Source organism: Gopherus evgoodei, chromosome 10 (assembly GCF_007399415.2).
Source record: "Gopherus evgoodei ecotype Sinaloan lineage chromosome 10, rGopEvg1_v1.p, whole genome shotgun sequence".
In the NCBI taxonomy this organism is placed as follows: Eukaryota; Metazoa; Chordata; order Testudines; family Testudinidae; genus Gopherus; species Gopherus evgoodei.
In genome coordinates this window covers 57232409-57256594 of record NC_044331.1, presented here as the reverse complement: position 1 = coordinate 57256594, position 24186 = coordinate 57232409, and the positions used below count along the sequence as shown (strand labels likewise).

General features: G+C 41.9%; 1 protein-coding gene across 9 annotated transcripts in view; it reads right to left on the bottom strand.

Moving 5' to 3' along the window:
• The window catches only part of RBFOX1 (RNA binding fox-1 homolog 1), a 2538143-nt gene that overhangs the window by 1703100 nt on the left and 810857 nt on the right, over positions 1–24186 (bottom strand). The gene's annotated exons all lie outside the window — the stretch shown is intronic.

The following is a 24186-nucleotide window of genomic DNA, read 5'->3' as shown; positions in this document are numbered from 1 at the left end:
CAATCAGATTGTCAGCAGTGCTGAGGCAAACCCAATTATTTTTTATTATTATTATTTAATTATTCACCCAGCTCTAATTTTATCTAGTTTGACTATCCTTACTAAGATTAGCAGGGATGCTATAATTCAAGTTTCACATTGTTTTGACATGATATCAAGTAAAACTTGAGGTTTTTTCTTCCTATATTTGCTTTTGATATTTTTAAACAAAGCAAAAATAAAAGGAGTAGAATTAATATAAATTGAAACAAAAGGAAAAAGGGTTGTCTGAACTGCTGCGAAGCAAAACTGCTGCATTTCTCATGTCTCTTGACTTCATCTATCTATGAGCCACCAATATACCTTATCAATATATTATCTACCTATAGATCTTCTCCCTCTCTCTCTATTAATATAAAAGGCTTTACATGCAAATATAAGATAATATGACAGGTTTGCACCATCATAGCTGAAGAATGAGTGGGAATTTGGGGATGAATGCTGAAATAGGTGACTAAAAAAAGATGTCTTAGGGCCCGATCCAAAGTCCACTCAAGTCAGTGGACTTTTTTCTACCAACTTCAATCAGCTCTGGATCAGACTCTTCAAAGTTGAGAGTGAAAACAAATGAGTGTCTTATCATTCAAAGAACATAAAATTTAAAATTTTCAAACTTGTGGTGTAAAAAATGCTTAGAGATCATTATCAAACATGGCCAGGGTCACCCATGGAGGATTATTTTTGCCCAGGTTATGAGTGATTGAAATAGGGGTGTCTGTTTTAGAAATCTCAACAACGTATACACATTCATATACATACTGTCTCCCTTGGGATAATGAAACAAGAACTGCATTTAATAACCAATTGACTTTGTTTACTTGGTTTTGCAGCTTTTCCAAACAAGAAAAAAGGAGCAATGGAAACAAATCAGAAGAGGTCCTAAATCTTTATTATTAAAGCTGCTGGGGCCATGCAGAGAAGACACAGGAAGCAGATGCAAATGCGCTAAGAAAATTATTTCCATCAGCCTACACTCTTTGAAAGCAATTGAAAAGTTTCCATTGGAAGAAAAGTAATTTTCATGACGCATGTTAGAGTAATGCTCATCTGCTATATTATAAACCACAGTCACTTTAAATCCCATATTTCCACATTTATTAAACCACAACTAAGTGAAATCATGCTGCTACACTATTATGTAGTTTTTTACAGCAATATAATTACCTAATAATTTTGAGAGAGCTTTATTTTTCAAACCAGAGAGAGAAACAAAGATGTATTACCTTGAATTGCATATGATAGCTTGACTATACCATGCCTGACCATGGTGGAGGGAAAGAAAACTGTAGTAAGCTAAGATCAAAGATTATGATGGAAATTCATATATAGACAAATACAGTTCTGATGTTGCCATTTCTTATTTTTATTGAAAAAATCTAAAGCAGACCAGATATGTAACCTCTCACTCCTATTTCAAGATGTATACGTTGTCCTAATAGCAAATAAAAGCTTCAGCAACTCAAAAAGCTAGCAATCAATTGCCCATGACAGTCAGTCATTTGTAGGTCATTATGATGTTCTTGCACCCCGAACCATTCCAACCTATCAGAAAACAACTTTTCTCTATTTTTCAATCCTCCTCCAGTATTGAAAAGGGGGGTTTCCTTGTTTCCTGACACTAATTTGATAAGAGCTAATGGACATTCAGCCAATGTCTACCTAAGTCATTGAGAGATTCACCTGGGATAATAGTCTCTGGTGGTTTCAATTCAATCAGTTTCTGCACTCAGAAACACCCCCAAACCTGGTAATATTTCTGTACTTGTCCTGAGAAAGTTGTCACTGCTGTAGTTTGGCTATATAGTAACTTTATCAAGTAGCACTAATTAACAAAATACGGTACTGGCTGAGTACTTACATCCACTTCTACTTTTGAGGAAAAATGATTATGGAGGATGCAGTGGCTCATTTGAGGAAATGATCATGAGAGAGCTTCTTTAAGTTACACCCGACTGCCCAAAGACCCACAGGATTTTTCTGGAAGCTGGGGATTACTGGGACAAATAATATTTTGGGGCCAGGAGCAATGCTGAGCTTCTTCACTGGCTCTACAACACCCAGGAACTCCCTTTATACAAGGGACTTTGTACCATAGGAGGAATGCAGAGAAGCTAGAATGGACCAGGAAATCAGACCCTAGCACTCTGATTAACAAAAATGAAAATCAGACTATAAAATTAGCATCTTCTTTGACATTACTTGTGTGCATTTTCTTAGCATTCAGACAAGTCCATTTGAGTTGCTAGTTACTCTAATAATCTTCTGTTATTCACTCAGATACTTGTTTAGCTGCCATAAGGCTCCCAGATTTGCAAGGGTGTGCATGCACTTTTAGCCGGACTGACTGAGTAGAATAAGACAGTGTTGCTTAGTGTGTATAGATGCAGCTGTAGATCTCTGACTTCGGAATTGGTGAATGCAAATTAGACACTCACAGAATTGCATGCACACTTTTGAAAATGTGGTGCTTAAGGCCAGATAATGGATTGCTCCTGTGTGTGTGTGTTTTAACCTACCAGCTGAATAGCACTGCAGAATCCATACTGGTGCCCAGTTTGTGGAAATCCTGGAAAAATGCATTTCTTTTTCTTAACACACAATAGTTAGCTTTCAGCAGACTGAGCGAACTGGGCTATGCAGCACCGGAACCACATGGTGACAGATGAAAGCAGTGGTGGTGGCTCAGAATCATTAGGTAAATCATTTAAAAGGCCATTAACATCACCTGCTGGACAACATGCCATGAGAGTACACTGGAATCACATGTAATACCATTTTCAAGCAGCAGAGGAACAACTGGATATCTGATAAAACATCTTCACAGGTATATCTTTGAGGATTTGTCTACAATAGACTTTTTTCCTGGAGTTGACTGATTGCTAATTAAATCAAGGTAGCTAACACATTTGTAAAGAGCGATATGGACACTCCTAGGGTAAAGCACTCACAATTGTAGCCTGGAACAAGTGTTTGGGAAATGTCCACACTAGCCTTAACAAAAGTCTAGAAGTAAAAAAAAGGGCTTGTGCAGTCATCCCCTAAACTGCATTTTCAGTTATAAAAGCCAATCTGAATGTTCAGTATACGTCCAAACAGGTTTCTGTAACTGAAAAGAGGGTTTAAAGAATTTAAAAGGTGTCCCTAAGGCTCAGTTACAGCCACTACCTTGGATATACTCCTAAGCAGTGAGCACTTTCCACCACTTTGAAGCTTCATTTTCAATGACCAAAGCCTACTTGAACATAGCCAAGTTTCAAACAGACTTTTGTAATTGAAAACAAAGATTTATATCACCTTCAGTGGTGGTTGTGGAAATTTTCTTGTCAGAAGGAATAAATCCAAGATGGCAACCAGGAGCATGCGTGACAGAATTTCAGACAATGGCAAGATTCAATAAATCACTGAGGGCTTTTCAGTCATGAGTTCAAATTAGTGGAGGTTCTACTGCAATGCATGTTTGTATTAAAAAAAAAAGTGCTACTGTGTACTCTTTTCCTTCTTGCTCAATTCACCTGCAACCCACAATTCTGCCTATCCAGCTATCTATACATATACTGGTGAAATTATGACATTACGGGTAGCTTCCTTTCCTCTTTTCTCTTATGTTCACCTTCCATCTCTCCACTCTTCCTAGGAGACTGGAGGACACTAGCTATCAGTACCCATTCCTCTTATTCTTCCCTTAACCCTCTTGTTCCTTATTCTCTCATGATGCACACACAATTTGAACAATGTCTCGGTTTATTTGCATACTGCACTCCTGAAATTCAATGAGTGGGGGTATGTGGGAGGTAAGTTGTACAGAAAGACACTTAGACTGTGGTTATATAGCAGACTGATTTATAATGTGTTTGCATATATTTATAAAATACATGTATTATTAACACAAGGGACTGAAACAGTCCTATATGTTTTAGTATATTGGGTAACCACATATTCCAACATTAAAAGCAGGATCTTCCTCTGAACAGATTGTAGTTTGTAAGAACTTCTCTCAGAATTTATATTAGAATAAATTTCCTTACATATATTGTGGAAACATACACCCTTACATATATTTATAGAACACATATATCCATATATAAATATAGAACTAATAAAATAATTTATATTTGGATAAAAACATGACATTCTTTAACCAATAATCATAGCTTCTGTTGCAATTATAGACCATATATTTTTTCATATATATATAGAAATGAAGAATGAAAAACACTTGTCCCACTCACAAAACTGGGGGCTCTATATAGGCTTTGGAGGGCTCAGAATCTGGGACAGGCCGACTGTTGATTATTTTAACAGATCAGAAAGTACTCCGGAATCATCAAACTAATAACTGCTATTTACAATTAAATATGAAATCCAGAAAACCAAAAACAATCAAAAAATAAACTTATCTGCATTAAAGGTATGTGGAGAAGCCCAAAGAGACCTGTGTCGAGTTGGCATTTTAAAGAATATACTGAAGGGAGAAAAGCCAGCAAAAGCCAATAGTTTAGCAGAGAAATCCAATACATCCCTGAGTTTATTTAAACTGCTTATGAATTCCAAAGCTTGAGTAAATAGCCACCGATAAATATAAAGCAGTAGCAGTTAGGAAGCTGCTCCTATGACCTACTGCAAAGATCAACATTATAATATGGTTCAAATATAATCCACATAGTGGTAAACAGCGTAGATTTACTCATTGCTTGTGAGAGTCATCAGAGTTAAAACTCTTACTTGAAGGCTCGTTATACCAAGATGTGCATATGAGGAGGGATTGAAAAGATTAGGATATTTAGTTTAGAGAAGAGACAAATAGGAGATGACACAATAGAGGCATATACAAATGAATGGTACAAAGAAGGTCAATCTCATGCTCCCATTTATCCTTTCACATAGTGCAGCAATGATAAGCCTTCTAATGACTGTTCCATAATAGGAAAAAAAATATTCATTATAATTATTTCTGGCAGCACAGAGGTCTGGGTACGGGATTTCCAAACAGAGAAGGTGGCACGATCCCATCCAATCAGAGCAAGAGTCTGAGACTCAATTATATTCAAGATTCACACCCTCATTCTGCAGGATTTATTCATATGCTTAACCTTTTTAACTTTTTGCCCATTGGGATTACTTATAGTGCATAAAGATAGATGTGCATATGCAATTGCAGGATTGGGATCCTAGAATAAAAATTCTTAGAGAGAGGGACCATTACTTACTTTATACTCATGCAGTGCCTGACTTGTTTGAGGACTCTAGGTAGTACTGCAATATAAATGTTATCTAACAGGAATTTATTATGTTGTGGATGTTCAAGTTGATTTTCCATACAAAATGATTTTTGGATAATCCAACATACAGTACTTGTTATGTCAAGACCAATCCCACCTTGGTAGTGCAATGGACTGGGTGGCCTGATGGGTCTTTTCCATGTCTAATTTCTATAATGTCCGCCACTTTATTTACTTTTTTATTTATTTGTACTGAAGCAAATCATTGGAAGAAAATGTTGTATACATTTTCATATACAACTTTTGACTGGCAGATTCTGTTGGGAAATATTTCTTTTAAATCCCCATGGAAACTGTACTTATCTCTCTCCTTTTAAATATTTATATGATTGTTTTTAAAAATTAAACATTAACCCTTCACTTTACTGAATATCTCATGAAAACCACCTTGTTGAAAATAACTGTTGGTTTCCCTTCCTTTAAAAGGTATTTTTAAAGTACTATTATTTAAGCTGGATATCAAAATGATCAGCTGGTACATACTGTATTGGAAAGTTTCACTATTGTGAAAAGAAAGGGCAATTTTAGGTAATAGCATCAAATAGACTGATGACACATTTATTGATAAGAGGGATGTAGCTAATGTTTGTGCATCCAATAATCTTCCCCACCTGTTATTGCATCTGTAGTGCAGAAGAGGGTTAGAATGAGGAATAGACTCACTTCTTGATGGTTTTACCAGAACCAATGAAAATGATATACCAAAGGAAAGGAAACACTACCTAAAAATTTTTGCAGTTCTGTCTCATAGGGTAAAGTTCCTCTGTGAAACTATCCTAATATTTTTTGTCTAATATTTAATTTTATAATAATCTTGGTAGTTAAGACATCAGATGAAAGTTAACTGGGGACGGGATGGGTTTGGGGATAGGCAATGGGATATAGAACTGTTGACCTCTCACTCACCAATTCAATTCCAGATCAGGTAAAGAGAGACAGAAATCTGTTATCATCTGATAGTTTATCAAGCTTACTTACCATCTGTCCCTACTATCTGTGCCACAAGTTACTACTCTTCATTTCCAGAATTTGTTTCCGTGGTATCCTTTTGATTGGGGATCTGTGAGCTGTGCTATCTCTTCTGGCAATCGGTATGAAGTTCTCGGTAAATGATCTCAGATCCTGCTATTGGTAGGAACTATTTGTCTATAGTAAGCACTCATAACATTCACAAAGAACTGGTCTTGAGAAAAATCTGAGGAGACCAGAGGTCAAAGAAGGCAGATTACTTGGATGCTTTCACTCAGCTTGAGAAAATTCAAGCATAGCCTTGCACAGGTGAAGAGAGAAAAAATTAATCTCAAGATATACTGGACATTCAATAACAAAGTATGATTTATTTAGAGAACTTGAGCTTGATTTAAAATATATATTCATAAAAATAATAGCAGCAGCAGCAGTAGCAGCACTGACTTCCATACTTCCTCTACCCATTTCTAAAAGAGGAAGAAAATCTTAATTTGAAGATACCTAACAAAATGAGACTGTCATAAACAGACAAGAAAAGTTAATAGCACAGAAGTACTTTATATCTCTTTGCCTGGAAAGGGTTAACAAGAACAGTGAGCCTGGCTGTCACCTGACCAGAGGACCAATCAGAGGACAGGATACTTTCAAATTTTGAGGGAAGGAAGTTTTTGTGCTGTGCTGTTAGTTTTGGTTTTTGTTCACTCTGGGATCTCAGAGGGATCAGATGTGCAACCAGGTTTCTCTCCAATCTCTCCAATACAGGCTCTTATAAGTTCAGACTAGTGAGTACTAGGTAGATAAAGCGAGTTAGGCTTATGTTTGTTTTCTTTATTTGCAAACGTGCATTTGGCTGGAAGGAGTTTAACTGTGCATTTGGCTGAAAGGAGTTCAAATTTGTATTTTTGCTGAAAGGATTTTAATTTGTACTTGAATACTTATGCTGGAAGAGTATTCCCAGTGTCTATAGCTGAAAGACCTTGTATCTATTCCATTTTAAATTTACAAAGCTAATTTTTACTGTTTTTCTCTCTTTAATTAAAAGTTTCTTGTTTAAGAACCTGATTGTTTTTTTATTCTGGTGAGACCCCAGGGGACTGGGTCTGGATTCACCAGGGAATTGGTGGGGAGAAAGGAGGGAAGAGGGAGAGAGAGGCTGATTTCTCTCTGTGCCAGGATTACTTTCTCTCAGCAAGAGTCTGGGAGGGGGAAAGAGAAGGAGAGAGGAAGGTGAATTATCCTCTCTGTTTTGTGATTCAAGGAGTTTGAATCACACAGTGATCTTCCCGGGTAACCCAGGGAGGGGAAGCCTGGGAGAGGCAACGGTGGGGGAAAGGGTTTACTTTCCTTGTGTTGAGATCCAGAGGGTCTGGGTCTTGGGGGTCCCCTGGCAAGGTTTTGGGGGGACCAAAGTGTACCAGGCACTGGAATTCCTGGTTGGTGGCAGCGCTACAAGTTCTAAACTGGGATTGAGCTTAGAGGAATTCATGCTGGTACCCCATCTTTTGGATACTAAGGTTCAGAGTAGGGATTATACCATGACAGAGACCCTTCTATGACTCATGACTTCTGAAATGAAAAACTTGAAGTTTCTAAATGCAGAAGGCACAGGAAGTAGCCACTTCTTTAATTCATTTAGGAGTAGTTTGAGGAGCAGCTTTTCAATCTGAATGACCAAAAATGGCACGGTTCATCAGTGAATAACACTGAAATCAAGAAGACAGTAAGGAGAGAATGTAATCTTTGTTCTTCTCAGATCTTCAGCTTACCACCTGGTTGAATGATATTGCTTCTCAGTGGGGACTTGCTGTCCCACCATATCCCCCTAAGTAGAATTGCCACAAATGTAGCAGGCAGTGGAGATAACTGTGCTAAAATGCTTCCACCAAAAAGGGGTTGGGTGACACAAAACTTAGCCCACAGGATGCCCAGCTGGCAAAGAGGAAAAAACAAAACAAACAAAAAAATAGAAATGAGAGATCATGATCTAGATACAATTGCATAGTGTGATCCTAGTTACGCAGGCAAATCTCCGATTCAAATCATTAGAAGTTTCTCCTATGTGCTATTGGAGCCATTACCTCCTAGTGTCATTACTTCTGCTTTGACATGAAGATGTAGCACACTGATGCACAGGATACATACATAGCTCCTTTCAGGGGAGTCTGAACCACTGAATGAAATATAGACCCTGTGAGCAATCTGGCATTAATAGCACTCACATCTGGTATCCGCAGAAATGCTATGTTCTGTCCCCTGCACTATGGGGAAAACTGAATTGTAGAAATCTCATATTAAAAAGACACATAATCCCCACAAGATGAGCAGAATATTAGGAAGCAGGACTCTACCGATTATCCATTGAGAATTTAGAACACTTCTGAGTATTAGAAATAACTTACCAATGGCTATTATTTGTGGATTAGCTTTTGACTCTATTTATGCTTCATTAAACTTGTTCAATGACAAGTATATCTCTCTCAGTGAGAAAATATGATTTGAAAATACAGCATTTTTTCATATATTTATATCAAATTGTTCTCATATCTATGAACGTTGATGGATGGTGGAGCACACACATAAACTCTAAGCAGCATATATGAAGTGAAGTTTTTATTTTTGAGTCAAGTCTTTTGAGCAGCAGAAGCAACTGCTTACAGACTCATGTTTTTGAGCCCCACATTCTGTGGACTGACTCATGTCTCAGTAACATGCTCCCAAATCCCCCATCTTCTCACTTGGAAACCCTTGCACAGCACAAAGCTAGGAAAAGGTCAGATGAGCCGTAGCTAGATGAGGGACAAATGACTTTGGGTTTGGAGATAAAATAAAGCAAAACATGATGCTCTTCAGCAGAGTTTATAGATAACACTTAACAAGGCTTAATATGATCAAAGTACATTTGAACAACTCAAAAGGGTTTCTTACTGCAAAGATTTAGCTTGATAACTCTAACTGTATGTCTACGCTGAAATTAAAAATCTGCAGTGGGCCCAGGCCAGCTGACTTGGGTACTTGGGGCTTGGGCTAAGGGACTGTTTATTGTAGATGTTTGGGCTCAGGCTGGAACCTAGGATCTAGGACCCTGTGAGGTGAGAGTTTCCCAGAGCTTGGGCTGCAGTCTGAGCCCAAAAGTCTATACCACAGTTAAATAGACCCTTAGCCTGAGCCATCTGGCATAGGCCAGCTGCAGTGCAATGTAGACATACCCTGAGGTGCTTCAGTTGGTCAAGGTTTTCGCCTTGCTTATAGGGAACATCCGATTCCTAAATCAGTCCTCATATGGCAACTTGCCAGAACTCATTACTCATTTAGGCCCTACTCCAGCAAAGCACTTTATCATGTACTTAACGTTACTGATTTGAGTAGTCTCATCCACTTCCTGCACATAATGGTTTGAAGGGTTGGGGCCACAGTCTTTTGGGAGTCAGTGACTCATGCTGAAGGCAGAATGCAATGTTGTAGCTGAGTTGGTCCCAGGATATTAGAGTGACAAGATGGGTGTGGTAAAACCACATTCTGATGACATTTGTTTGCAATGCATGCACTGAGGACATGTGGGAGTGTTCGTTTCTCTGCTCATTCTCCCCACAGCAAACACTAGACAGTGTCTAAGCACCCTCCCCATCATACCAGCCCTAACCTGAAATATTTTAAATATTGCATTATATACTTTAGATTCTGTTGGGGGAACAAATTACTTCAAATTGTACAAACACCAAATGAAATAAATTACTATCAGCAATCAGTATATAGCAGGGGTAGGCAACCTATGGCATGGGTGCCGAAGGTGGCATGCAAACGGACTTTCAGTGGCACTCACACTGCCCAGGTCCTGGCCACCAGTCTGGGGGACTCTGCATTTTAATTTCATTTTAAATGAAGCTTCTTAAACATTTTAAAAGCCTTTTTTACTTTACATACAATAATACTTTAGTTATATATTATAGACTTATAGAAAGAGACCTTCTAAAAATGTTAAAATGTATGACTGGCATGCAAAACCTTAAATTAGAGTGAATAAATGAAGATTCAGCACACCACTTCTGAAAGGTTGCCGATCCCTGGTATATAGTATATAGCAGCTGAGGTATAAGCCTTCTAAAACATTATAAATATACTCATAGATTTCCAGCTAAGTGAGGACAAGCAATTCCCCATACCACCTGAATTTTAAGACACTTTGCATTTTAAAATTCATTCCATGTTTTATTAAAATGCCACAGCATCCAAATGCTGAAAACTTGTACCTGGTTTTGATAAAAGGTCATGCTGATTTTTCATGCTGAAAGGTTCACACCTCCCCATTTAGCATAAATGGGAAATAGTTACAATGAAAACAAAGGATGCTAAATGATTTATTGTATACTACATTTTTGTTGTCTCAGGCTGGATAAACCAAGCTGAAGAAGAAAGTATAACTTCCCTATAAAATTGTGCAGGATCATAATGCATAAGAACAACAGGAGACTTTCTGAAGCCTCTACAAATCCCTGCAAACACCTCTCACTTAGAGTCATTTCAGTTTCTTGAAGTCTGGAAGCCTTGGGGGGAAGGGAGATGTTGCAAGCGTTAAAAGTCTGTGACAGTTTACTAGCATGTAGATAGATATACAATATGCATAGATAGAAAATACCTTTTTTCTTTTATATGGCTCCTGTATATAATTTCTTACCACGTGGGTAATGCGCTTTAATTCACCTCAGTTTATTATGAGAGAACTGCAAGGCCTTTGTTCTATTTTAATGAATTTAAATTAAAAATAATACGAAAAACCCAGTACTAAATCAAGATGTAAAATGTTTTGATTCAGAGCTTTTTACTTGTTTCTTTTTCTTTGGTCAAATTATTATTCATACTGTATATGATGCAAAACATTATTACGTTCAATTCATTGGAAAATTTATTTATGTTTTTCAGTTTTGCACATTTTCAATAAGCATCTTATTTTCTTCAGCGACTCTTGAAAATTGAAATGCTTTGTAGGAGCAATTTTACAATCAGCATCTCCATGAAGGACAACTCTTTCTCTGCCACATTCAAAATCATTTATCTCTGGAAGACCTTTCCTTTCAAGGACTCATTTTTGTGTCAGAGCATCCATTTTGACCTAAAAAACAAAACCATGAAGTGGAATTTTTAAATATCCTGGCCCTAGACTATTTTTCGTATCATACTGGTTTGCACAATCCACTCTGCTTTTTTTTCCTGTTGCGTCTGTTACTATCCTGTAAATTAGTATCTTATTTAGCTCATCGCACCATTCATCCACACAGCTCCCAAAGACAATAGCTAAGTCAGGCACATGGTTATTTTCAAAGACTAGCATATGCCTCTAGCCTCAGGCAAAACATACATCGATTCTAAGTGCAGGAGAGGGATTAGCTTGCAGTTGAAGTTGATGTGAGTTTTGCCTTAAAGTCGGTAGTGCACAAGAGGACATCAATGGAAAGACTGGGAGGAGTGCAAGATTTGATCCATAAAGCTGACATGTGACCCAACATGCACGTGACAATGAATGTCAAAGCTGAGGACAAACTGGTACCAGAATCCATCATGGAAAACAAAGTATTACACAAATAGAATTGGCTGCTTGAAAGGCAGTAATTTCTAATACTGCATTGCAAACAGTTTGATACCAATTTTTTGAAGACTGAGCCTCCGTTTATTTAAAATGTCATAGCTCCATTGACTTCAGTGAACCACAACTTTCTGGTTAAAACATTTCCAATCATAAGGTCAGTCCAGTGAATGATGAAACATAGAAACAAATGTTTGTGAACATTTCTGAAAAGCCTTATTTTCCTGACCAGCTCCACCATCCATTAAAGAATAAGGTATCCAAGGCATTAGTTTTAATTTGAAAATTGTAGGGGTTCTCCAAACTTTTACTTTTCAGACTGCTTTGTAAATGAAAGAGATTATCTGCTCATAGATACATGTCTTCCTTAATTCCCTCCACTACCTGGTTTTCAAATTATTTATTTCTGCACATGACCAGGAAGGGCTTTGCAGACCACTACTATTCCATGGACTATAGTTTGAGGACCTTGGTAATATTCTAACCTTGTTTACAAATCAATACAAGGTGGGTGACACAGTACTCTCATTAATCTGTGACGATCTTGATAGTTTTACAAAAGAAGGCAATTCGGAAATCTCAGTAGTTACTTTGAAAGTGAGGATGAATATACTCTGCCCTTCCTGAAACATCTGTCTCCAGTCTCTGTTAAGCAAAGGACACATTTTGGCCTCAACTGAGCTTGAAAAATGCTTTAACTTTTCATTATGACCTCACATTCTTGTCAGTGGATCAGAGGAAGATCATAATGGAAGCAGAGCAAATAAGTATTCAAAGAGATATTAAGTAAATATACAGGGGAATAATTTAAAGGCACAAAGGGGACCAGAACATGGTATCTAACTCCCCTTTGTATATTTGATAATGTCCCCTAAGGCCCTACTGAACTTTTCCAGTAAAAGAGAAAGAAGAGAAGAAACTTGAGACAATGTGTGTATGATGGTTCTCAGGGTAACTAGGATTGTGAGTAACCTTGTTACCTCCCCTGCCTCCAGCGTAAGCGACTCTTGATTATGTGTATCTGGGTGCCAGCTCCCTAACACCATCAGCTTATTAGCCACTCAAGCACTCTTCTCCTGTGGGCTATACAAGACCTTGCTTTGCCTTGCAGGTTAACAGTGGGTGCACCCTAACCCCGGAGTCCCTTGGTAGCATTACCTTGTGATATCCAGCCCTCGATATTGGCTACTCACAGCATTAGCAGATCTGCTGTTCCTCAAGGAACAGTATACACACCAGCTTGTAAGATTCAGCACTGAGGCACCACACACTGAGATATAGTTATAATGAAAAGAAGAATAAGTTTATCATCAAAGACTAGAGATTCAAGCAGTAGTAAGGATAAATGAAACAAATGGTTACATATAAAACAAAAACATAACATGCTTTCTAGAGCATGAATTTAACTCACAGGTTAACCTCCTATTTAAAGAAGCTTTATTTCACACAAAGCCTTCTGCAGCATTTTCAACCAAGACTGATTGTGATCCTATTTTCATGAATGCAAATGCACTGTCCATTTAATTCCTAGGTGCAGGATGGGGGCGGGCGTCTTTTTTGCTTTCCAAATAACCCCCCCAAGTTCACTGGTCTTGCTCACAGGACAATCACCCCAGGCTTATTTTTCCTGTCTGCGCTTTCCCTGTTGACTTCACATTTCTTTATTAACATTTGACTCCATAAGTAAATGGGCTTCTGTGACGGGTTGGATCACAGAAACCCCCTTGGGAGCTGCCAACTGATGTGCCAAGGCTACTTCTGCCTCTGCTTTCCTGCCGTGCCAGCCTGGGACTCCAGCACCCTGTCTTGTTGAGCGCAACATGCTAGTCTGCTCCAACACAGACCCAGGATCTGAGCCATGTTCCCCAAAGCTGCAGACTTAACTGAAAGCAACTTAACATGTGTTCCTGTCTTTAACACTCAGATGCCCAACCCCCAATGGGGTCCAAACCTCAAATAAATCCATTTTACCCTGTATAAAGCTTATCCAGCATAAACTCATAAATTATTTGCCCTCTTTAACACTGATAGAGAAAGATGCACAGCTGTTTGCCCCACCCCGAGTTACTGTGGGTTAATTAGTAAGTAAAAAGTGATTTTATTAAATATAGAAAATAAGATTCAAGTGGTTCCAAGTAGTAACAGACAGAACAAAGTGAATTACCAAGCAAAATAAAATAAAATATGCAAGTCTAAGCCTAGTATAGTAATAAAACTGAATACAGATAAAATCTCACCCTCAGAGATGTTTCAATATATTTCTTTCACATACTGGACACCTTCCTAGTCTGGGAACAATCCTTTCCCATGGTCCATCCCTTGTTCCAGCTCAGGAGGCATCTAGGGGATTTCTCATGATGGCTGCCCCTTTTGTTCTGTTCCATCCATTTATATATGTTTTGCATAAGGCAGGAATCCTTTGTCCCTCTCTGGGTTCCCACCCCCTTCTACTCAATGAAAAAGCACCAGGTTAAAGATGGATTTCAGTTCAGGTGACATGATCACATGTCACTGTAAGACTTCATTACCCACTTGCCAGCACACAGGTATACAGGAAGACTTACAAGTAAAACAGAGCCATCTATAGTCAATTGTCCTGGTTATTGGGAGCCATCAAGATTCCAAACCACCATTAATGGCCCACAATTTGCATAATTACAATAGGCCCTCAGAGTTGTATTTGATATTTCTAGTTTCTGATACAAGAGAGATACATTTATACAAATAGGATGACCACACTCAGTAGACTATAAGCTTTGTAATGATACCTTACAAGAGACCTTTTGCATGAAGCATATTTTAGTTACATTATGTTCACACTCATCAGCATACTTTCATAAAATCATATAGAGCGCAATGTCACAGCATCCATTATGTTATCTTACAATGCTTAATTAATATTCCAACAGAGAGACAGGTAAATAAACATCTCTTGTCTGACAGAAAACCTGTTTTTCACCTCTGCTGGTGACTAACACCTTGGTATAGATTATAAGAACATATTGTCAGAATAGATACATAACTCCTTACCTAGTATCAATGCTATGTATGGGTGTGTTATAAAGTGAGGTTAGTTGTTAAGTCAGAAGGCTTTTTCTCTTTCTCTCTTTTTGGAGTTGAGAAAAAAAGGTGGAGCTTCATTTATGTGGTTGGAAATGGAAATAGAGGTCAGAGGTGCTTTGAGCCTATAGCATTCAGTATTTATTTTATTGTAAATAACGTAATGATGATAACAGGGAAATAATGCACCCCCGCACACACACACTGCAGAGTAGAATGCTTTCTGCTTTATTTGTTTGCCATGCTATGGCTGAGGGGAGAACTGATAATGTAGGCAGACTATTTAAGACAATGCATTTCTTTTGAATACCCTCACTTTGGTGATATCTGTGGTCATTAGTTACAAGGCTGACTTCTACTGCTCACTATTATTTTTTCAAAATGAGGAGAGATTTCTATCCAGTTACAGTATATTGATGTCTATAAATTTCAAGCCCTCCAATGGTTGTAGGTGTACAGTATATATTAGTGAGAATTGAAGAGTGATTTTAAAATTACTTATGCATTGCTCTATGTTTTTTCTACCCAAAGATTGCTGTACACTACACTCAGTGGATTAAGGCACAGTCAGAGCAAGAAGGATGGAGAGAATTTAGATATCAATTTCCCATTCACTAAGCCAGTTCAGTGATTCTGTTTGTCTTGGTGAAAAAGACTCAAGGCCAAGTTAATGCTTTGATCAGCTTCCAATATGAAACATCATGGAACAGTATGCTCAGCAGAGTAAATGGTTTGCACTCTACGTATGGCTCTGGTTCTGCTGGCATTATCCTATCTTTACTTTTATAGAGATCATATGACTATGTAACAAAAAAGTTATTAAAAATTAGGGGGACAAAAGATACTGATTTTTTCATATGTATAATCCCTGAAAGGGGATCTCTCTCTTTTCCTAGATTTGAAAACAAAGGATGTCTACAACCCTTTAATAATCAAGATTACAAGGTCTTTCCTTCACCAGGGATAAGAACAGCATCGACTAAGTAGTTTAGCCCAGTGGTTCTCAAAACCAGTGTGCTGCTTGTTCAGGGAAAGCCCTGGGTGGGCCAGGCCAGTTTGTTTACCTGCCACGTCCGCAGGTTCGGCCGATCGCTGCTCCCACTGGCTGCAGTTCATCGTTCCAGGCCAATGGGGGCTGCGGGAAGGGTGGCCAGCACATGCCTCAGCCATGTCGCTTCCTGCAGCCCCCATTGGCCTGGAGCGGCGAACTGCAGCCTGTGGGAGCTGCGATCGGCTGAACCTGTGGACGCAGCAGGTAAACAAACTGGCCCGGCCCGCCAGTGGCTTTTCCTGAACAAGTGTCAGACTAGGTTTGAGAACCACTGGGCTAAACTACTTAGGACAAAGTAAGAGCTATGCTCACAGTTCAGGTTATAAACTGAACGCCGCCTGGGATTAAGAAGACATTTGACTCCAATGGTATTACAAAATTATGTACTGCCATGGTACAGACTGAGAACATGGTACAGGTCATTGAGAAACACTGCTCTAGATCTCCATGGGTAGATTAAACTTCTGCACCCTTTGGAAAGTGCAGTTACGGGAGGTGATATTACCACTACACTTGGCGCTGTTAGGCCTCAGTTGGAGTAATGCGTCCAATTTTGGTCATCAATGCATAGAAAGGATGTAGAGAAACTGGAAAGCATCCAGAGGCAAGTGACAAAGATGATCAAAGGGATGGAATGCAAGCCATATGAGCAAAAAGTGAAGGAACTGGATATGTTTTGTTTGGAAAAGAGGCGATTAAGGGGAGGGACATGATAGCATTCTTCAAATACTTAAAAGGCTGCCATAAACAAGATGGAGAAAAGTTGTTCTTTCTTGCCACAGAGGACAGGACAAGAGGCAATAAGTTCAAACTACAGCATAGCAGATTTAGATTAAAGCTCTGGAAAAAAATTTCTAACTGTAAGAACAACAACTGCCTTGGGAGGTAGTGGAAACTCTTTCACTGCAGGTTTTCAAAAGGAGGAAGGATAGCCATCTGTCTTAGATGGTTTAGCCACAAATAATCCTGCATCTTGAGAGGGGGTTAGACTACCTGACCCTTGCAGTCCCTTCTAATCCTATGATTCTATGCTTGATAAGATTCCTTGGTCCCTTCTTTCCATTTTATCATTGAGCCCAGCCATTATATTTGAGTTTACACATTCTCATGAACACCCAATCCAATGTCAAGCAAAGTCAGCAGGATGCCTTCCATTGATATCACTGGGCTTGAGAGCAGGCTCCAGTTGAACTCACTACATCTCTTGCCAAACTTAAAAGAACAGAATAATATGTTTTAGTGGATCAAAAAATTCCAAACGCCATTTGTCCCAACCCTTTTTAATATAGTAAGTTACTGTCCATGATCTTATTTTGTGTGCAAGATTATTTTTGTTACAACAGCACTAATCAAAGGCAGGGTTTCAATGAGGCTATATTAGTGTATTAAAGATATTCAGGTAGGGAACATCCCTTTGGTCACTACTACTTCTGCAGAATCTCTGCATTTTCAGAGATAGCTGCATGGGGCAAAATTTGATGGATAAATCAGTTTTAGAACATACTGCCGGAGCAGTCATAGTTTGACTCTGGTTTGACCGTGGGCCAAATCCAGACCAACCGACTCCAAAATCTTCTTATTTACGTATTATTTTCATTATTGTTATTTTTTAAATTATTTTCTCTAGAGTCTGGACCGTGACTATGCCTTGAACAAGAAATTTGGATCCTGACAAAAAAAATTAACTACCCCTCATGTACTAACTAGGTACAGACATATATTTTACAGCAGGTTTTGTTTTCACGCAGTATACCTGTAAAAACCATGTAAAAACAATGAAGGTAAAAGTAAAAAAAATAAAAACTGTTCATATTTCTAAGATACTTATTTTATAAATTGAACAATAGTAATGATGACTGCATACAACTGACTGCTACGACAGTTAAAGATGTTCGAACTCTTAAGTGTATGATACATTCACATACCATATACTTCACAAGTGTCAAAATATATAATTATTTCTGCCACTAGATTAACATCAATAGTATCCTATAATATTATTTATTTACATGAATTTAATTATCAAAATTACACCAATTATCATGCAAAAATCTATAGCTAAAGATGAGCACACCTCATTAAGCTATTATTCATTTTACTTAGTCACTAAATGTGTGTGGAGAAGGAGAGAAACGTCTGTTTTATTTTTTATAACTATCATGGGTCTCTCAGTTTAGCTGGTTGATTTTATCCTGCCTGACTGCACAGAATTAAATCAAAGGAGGCTGCAGGGGGGAAACCAAACAGAAATGAAACAATTGTGAAGATATGGCATCACCGAGGTTCCGCTGGGTCCTTGAGGAAACAACTGGGAAACTATTAATTGGGGGAATGGCCTCCATATGGCTCCAGATGTGCAAGGTTTATTCCATGAATGCATGATAGAATGGGTATTACAATCTTAAAGTTCCTGATCTCAGGAGGTTGAGTGGGAAGCAGCAGGTGGACAGGAATCTCTCACAGAGACCCAGAGGATGCTTCAGGGGGCTAACTGTCATTCCTAGTCCAGTTAGCAGAGAGGTCTGGTCTTGGTGGAATTTATCCAACACTGGCCAGGAAAGAATAAAGTGCAGGTAAGAGCCTGGCATATATGACCTTATTGTTCTAATCCTCATCTCTGGTTGCCCTGTACACTTGGGTGAATGAATAAATACTGCTTTGCTTTGAAGCAGTTGTTTTGGAGTCACTTTAATTAACTGCTGGTCACAGGCACCTGGAGTAAAGAGACTCACCGGTGACACACACAGTTGGGGCTGTCACATTAACTTGTTGGGAGTGGGGGGAGCGTTGCTCCCCTGAGATCCACCCCCAGAGTGATTGAACTGGGTAATTTCGCAATTTGAGAGAGGTGAAGGAAGCTAGGCCCGTCACCCGAGGGCAGCATTTGAGAGGGACAAAAAGAGGTCTAAAGCACAGTTCACCCTGTAAGCAAGACAACAAAAGCTCTCTCTTTTTTGGACATAGAGAGTAGCAAGTTCAAATAGAGATAAGGCAGTTAGGTGCCCAATTGACATTCAGTTGGATCTAGGCATCTATATCTCTTAGGCTCTGTGACGGTGCAATGCGGTCCCGCACTGGTACAGCAGGGGTTAACTCTTCCTTCCTAGCAGAGGAAGCCACGCCCGGAAGCTCTGCTGGGTGTGCTCCAAGTGGATAACAGGTATAAAAGCCTGCAGATCAGCTCAGTTTGGGGTGCCCACCAGAGGAGAAGGCCTCACGCTGCCTGCTCCTGAGGAGGGAGAGCCTGCGCATCAGGATCCAGGAGTCAGCCATGCTGAGGCACTACCTGGGACCCCGACGGGGGACATCACAGGCAAGAAACAGACAGGAGGACCCCCTGCCCCAGATGAACTGGTATTCACGGTAGAAAGTGACCCAGGGGAACTCTAGAGATAAACAGTGTTAGAGCTGTGGTGACACTTGGCATGTTGCGGGCGGATCCCCGCTGAGCGAGGGGCAAGGAGAACTTGCCACTACCAGAGCCCTGGGTCAGGGCTCGGTGGAGAGGGTGGGCCCAAGTCCCCCTATCCCCTCACCTCTGAATCGTAAGGGATTTTATATGGACTCTGGCCACTAGGCCATGCTACAGCGCCAGACAGGGGTGATAGTAGTGAGGAATGCCAAGAGGCCATCACTGACCACCCGCAGAGAGGCGAATGTAAGGACTTGAGAGTGGTGAGGTGCCGGCACCCCATCCTGCCCCTGCCACAAAGTGGCGCCGGGGTGCCTGGTCTGCCACAACTGGTGGAGAATGCAGGCATCAATCAGGGCCCGAGACAAGTACCCAGACACCCAAAATGGACCCTGAGAAGCTTTTGAAATGGCTGCTGGAGAACCAACAACAGCAGGCGGCACAACAGCAACAGCAGCAAGCCCAGTTGCTCCAGCAGTTAGCTGCACAACAGCAGTTGCAGGTGGCGTAGCAACAAGAGCAACAGCAACAGCTGATTCGGTAGCTGACAGCCCAACAACAGGCTAACCAGGAGTGACTGGTTCAGCAAATGGCAACACTAATATGACAGGAACCAAGTCCTCCCCCAGGAGTGGTAGGGGGCAGCGCCAGTGAGGGGCTCAGAGGACTACCAGTGCGCCTAACAAAGATGAGGCTGGGGGATGACCCTGAGGCCTTCCTGGTGACTTTTGAGCAGGTTCCAACTGCTGTACAATGGCCTCCCACACATTGGACCACTATTCTGGCACCTTACCTGACGGGCCCAGCACAAGCCACATACCATAACCTCGACCCCCAGGATGCTCATGACTATATGAAGGTCAAGGCTGCTGTCTTAGACCAAACAGGCATCAGCCCTGACACTTACTGCCAGCGACTCCATACCATCTCCCAGCAAATCTATGACCTCTGTTGGAGGTGGCTGGAACCAGAATGACAGATGAGTGTTCAGGTAGCTGAGGCTGTGACACTAGAACAGTTCCTGCAGACCCTTCCCACCGGCAGGAAAGAGTGGGTGCAGAGACACCGCCCAAGGATCCTTGTGGAGGAGACCTCCCTAATGGAGGATTACCTGGCAGCAGAGAGAGAACCGAAGACCAGCCCCAAAGGAGTGGGGAGATCAGGCGAACGGAACCTGAACCCGGCCCGGGGGGCCTGTAAGGTGGACAAGAGAGGCCCCCATCAGTACGCCCAGCCACCAGGGACACACACAACCCGCAATGCCAAGAACCTATCCAGGTCGGACCTCATAAGAAGTCAAGACGACACGCCGGGGAGGCAGAACAGCCCCCGCCATACCCCGACCAGAGAAGGGAAGTGGGATCAGTGCTACAAGTGCGGACAGGTAGGGCACTTCCGGAGGGAGTGCCCGTACATGGATTGTAATTATGGGCAGGTTGGACTGCTGGTCACCGGGCCCGGACATGGGAGCCGGAGAAGATTGTCATACCTGTGAAAGTAGATGGGATGTCTACTTGGGCCTTGGTGGACTTGAGGTGTAGCCAGACGGTCATCTGGGCTGGGCTGATAGAGCCCACCGGCCCCACAGGGCCCCCATCAGCCTGCAGTGTATTCACGGGGACGTGAAGCCATACTCCACCATCGGGGTGCAGCTCGAGGCTGCTCAGCATCGAGTGCGGTGTTTAGTTGGGGTGGCCCAAAGGTTGGCTTACCCAGTGATCCTGGGACATGACTGGCCGGGCTTTGCTGACCTCTTGCGGGCATGGAGTATGCGGACTGAGAGGAAAAGTGGGGGGCATCCTAGAAGGCCTGGATTATTAGGCCAACCAGTGGTGGATGACCTCCTGGAGGGGCTTTTGGGGAATCCAGAGACAGGGGAAGGGAGTTGAACCCCTACCAAAGCCCCGATGGGGGAGGGCCATGGACTGCTGGATGTAGATACCAACTTCCTGGAAGAGCAATGACAGGATACCACCCTCAGTTGGGCCTGGGAGCAGGTGACAGGACTCCCCCAAGGATGAAGACCTACCCCAACACCAACAGCAAGGACCCCGATTTGAGATCCATCATGATTCACTCTATTGGGTAGCCTAGGAACCACAAATGAAAGAACACCTGCACCAACTGTTGGTCCCACGTGGTTCTGGCAGAACTTGCTCCACTTAGCTCACTCAGGGCCATGGACTGGGCACCTGGGGAGGAAGAAAATACTGCAATGGGTGGCCCAGAGGTTCTTCTGGCCAGGCATCCATAGGGAGGTACAAGACTACTGCACCTCCTGCCCCGAATACCAGAAAACTGGCCCAAAAAGTGTTCCAAAAGCCCCCCTTATGCCCTTGCCAGGGATTGGGACAGCCTTTGAATGGATAGGTTTGGCCTTAGTGAGATCGTTGGAGAAGAGTAGCTCTGGCCACAAGTATATCCTGGTTGTGGTTGACTATGCAACATGGTATCCAGAGGCGGTACCACTACGGTCTGCCATGGCTCTGGTCATCACCAAGGAGCTCTTGCAGATCTTCGCTCGGGTTGGCCTGCCACGGGAGATACTAACGGACCCAGGGACTAATGTAACTTCTAGACTAATGGCACAGGTGTGCCGTCTGCTGTATATCCGGGCACTTAAGATCTCAGGCCACGACTACACTTACAGTTCTGCAGCGCTGGTAGTTACAGCTGTGTTCGTACAGCTGTGTAGGGCCAGCGCTGCAGTGTGGCCACACTGACAGCTACCAGTGCTGCAGTGTGGCCACATTTGCAGCACTTGCAGCGCTGTTGGGAGTGGTGCATTGTGGACAGCTATTCCACAGAGCACCTCGTCCCATTTTGGCGCTGTGGCTTGTGGGAAGGGGAAGGAAGTGTGCGGGTCTTTCCGCTTCCTGTTCCAATGCCCCGTGGTGCTTTGCTACTCATTCCGAGCATTTTGGCGGCATTGTGAGTCTGCAGCGCAATTTCTGAGATTTCTGTTACAAATGGAGCCTGAGCTGCTGAGGACCTTGCTGATGAATGTTGCCAGCACATCACGCATGGCAGTGGAGCTATTCCTTCAGCTGCAAAGTGACAGTGAGGAGTCAGACGATGATATTGAAACGCCTGACGCTCAAGACACTCAATTGCTTGTGGCAGTAACAGACGTGCTCAGCACCGTGGAACGGCGCCTTTGGGCTTGGGAAACCAGCACTGAGTGGTGGGATCACATCGTCCTGCAAGTCTGGGATGATGAGCAGTGGCTGCAGAACTTTCGGATGAGAAAAGCCACTTTCATGGGACTGTGTGCTGAGCTCGCCCCTACCCTGCGGCGCAGGGACACGAGATTGAGAGCTGCCCTGCCAGTGGAGAAGCGGGTGGCTATTGCAATCTGGAAACTGGCAACTCCAGACAGCTACCGATCGGTGGCGAACCAGTTTGGAGTGGGAAAGTCCACCGTTGAAATGGTGCTGATGCAAGTTTGCACAGCCATTAATCGCACCCTGCTAAGAAGAACTGTGACTCTGGGGAACGTGCAGGACATTGTGGATGGCTTTGAACAAATGGGTTTCCCTAACTGTGGAGGGGCAATAGATGGGACGCATATTCCTATTCTGTCACCACCCCACCTGGCATCAGAGTACGTTAATCGCAAGGGGTATTTCTCCGTGGTTCTGCAAGAGCTTGTGGATCACCATGGGTGTTTCACTGACATTTACTCAGGATGGCCTGGAAAGGTGCATGATGCACACATCTTTCGGAACAGTGCCCTGTTCAGGAAGCTGAGGGCCAGGACTTTTTTCCCAGACTGCAAGATCACAGTAGGGGACGTCGAAATGCCCACTGTGATCCTTGGAGACCCCGCTTACCCCTTAATGCCTTGGCTCATGAAACCATATACAGGGAAGCTTGACAGGAGCAAGGACCGGTTCAACTACAGGCTGAGCTGGTGCAGAATGACTCTGGAGTGTGCTTTTGGCTGTTTGAAAGCCCACTGGAGGTGTCTTTATGGGAAGCTAGATTTGGGGGCAAGCAGCATCTCCGCTGTTATATCCACTTGCTGTACCCTCCATAATATTTGTGAAGGGAAGGGTGAAAGATTCAGTGAGGAATGGACCTCCAAGGTTCGACGCCTAGAGGCTGAATTTGCACAGCCAGAGCAGGGCTACTAGAGAGACCCAGGAAAGGGCTTCAAGGATTAGGGATGCCTTAAGGGAGCAATTTGATGCTGAGAGCCAACAGTAATGTTTGGTGCCTTTGCTGTGCTCCTTTCTACCTTGGGGTACAGTATTTACCACTTTCTGCAATAATAAAAAGTATTGTAAAAGCCATAAAATCCTTTATTCAAAGTACAGTACATAAAAGGCCAGGGTGATTAAGGTGGTGGACTGTACATTCAGAGGTTTGAATATGTCCTGTTTGGATTGCTGTTCAATGTCTGCTGCACTTCAGGATTACTATGCTGCAGAGTAATGGGGTGGAGTGCACAGGGTAAGGATTGTAGTTATCAGGGCTGGTAGGTGATCGTACAGGTGTTGGGGGCAGCTGGGGGTAATGAGAAACTGGCTGCTGGAGAAAGGTGTTTTGTGCAAATACTGGGGAACAAGAAAGAGAGCTTTGGGAGGGTTGTGGGTTACCACGGTACAGATCTGCCTGCATGGCTACGAGAGACTCGAAAGAGTCAGTTTGGCGAGCCAGGAGGCTTATCATGTGCTTTGAGGTTTCTTTGGTAGCCAATTCCTTTCTCCTGCTTTGTGTTTGCCTCCACTCATACATTTTCTCTCTCCATTCCTGCATCTTCCTACTTTCTCTGTTGTAGTGATTCATAACTGCT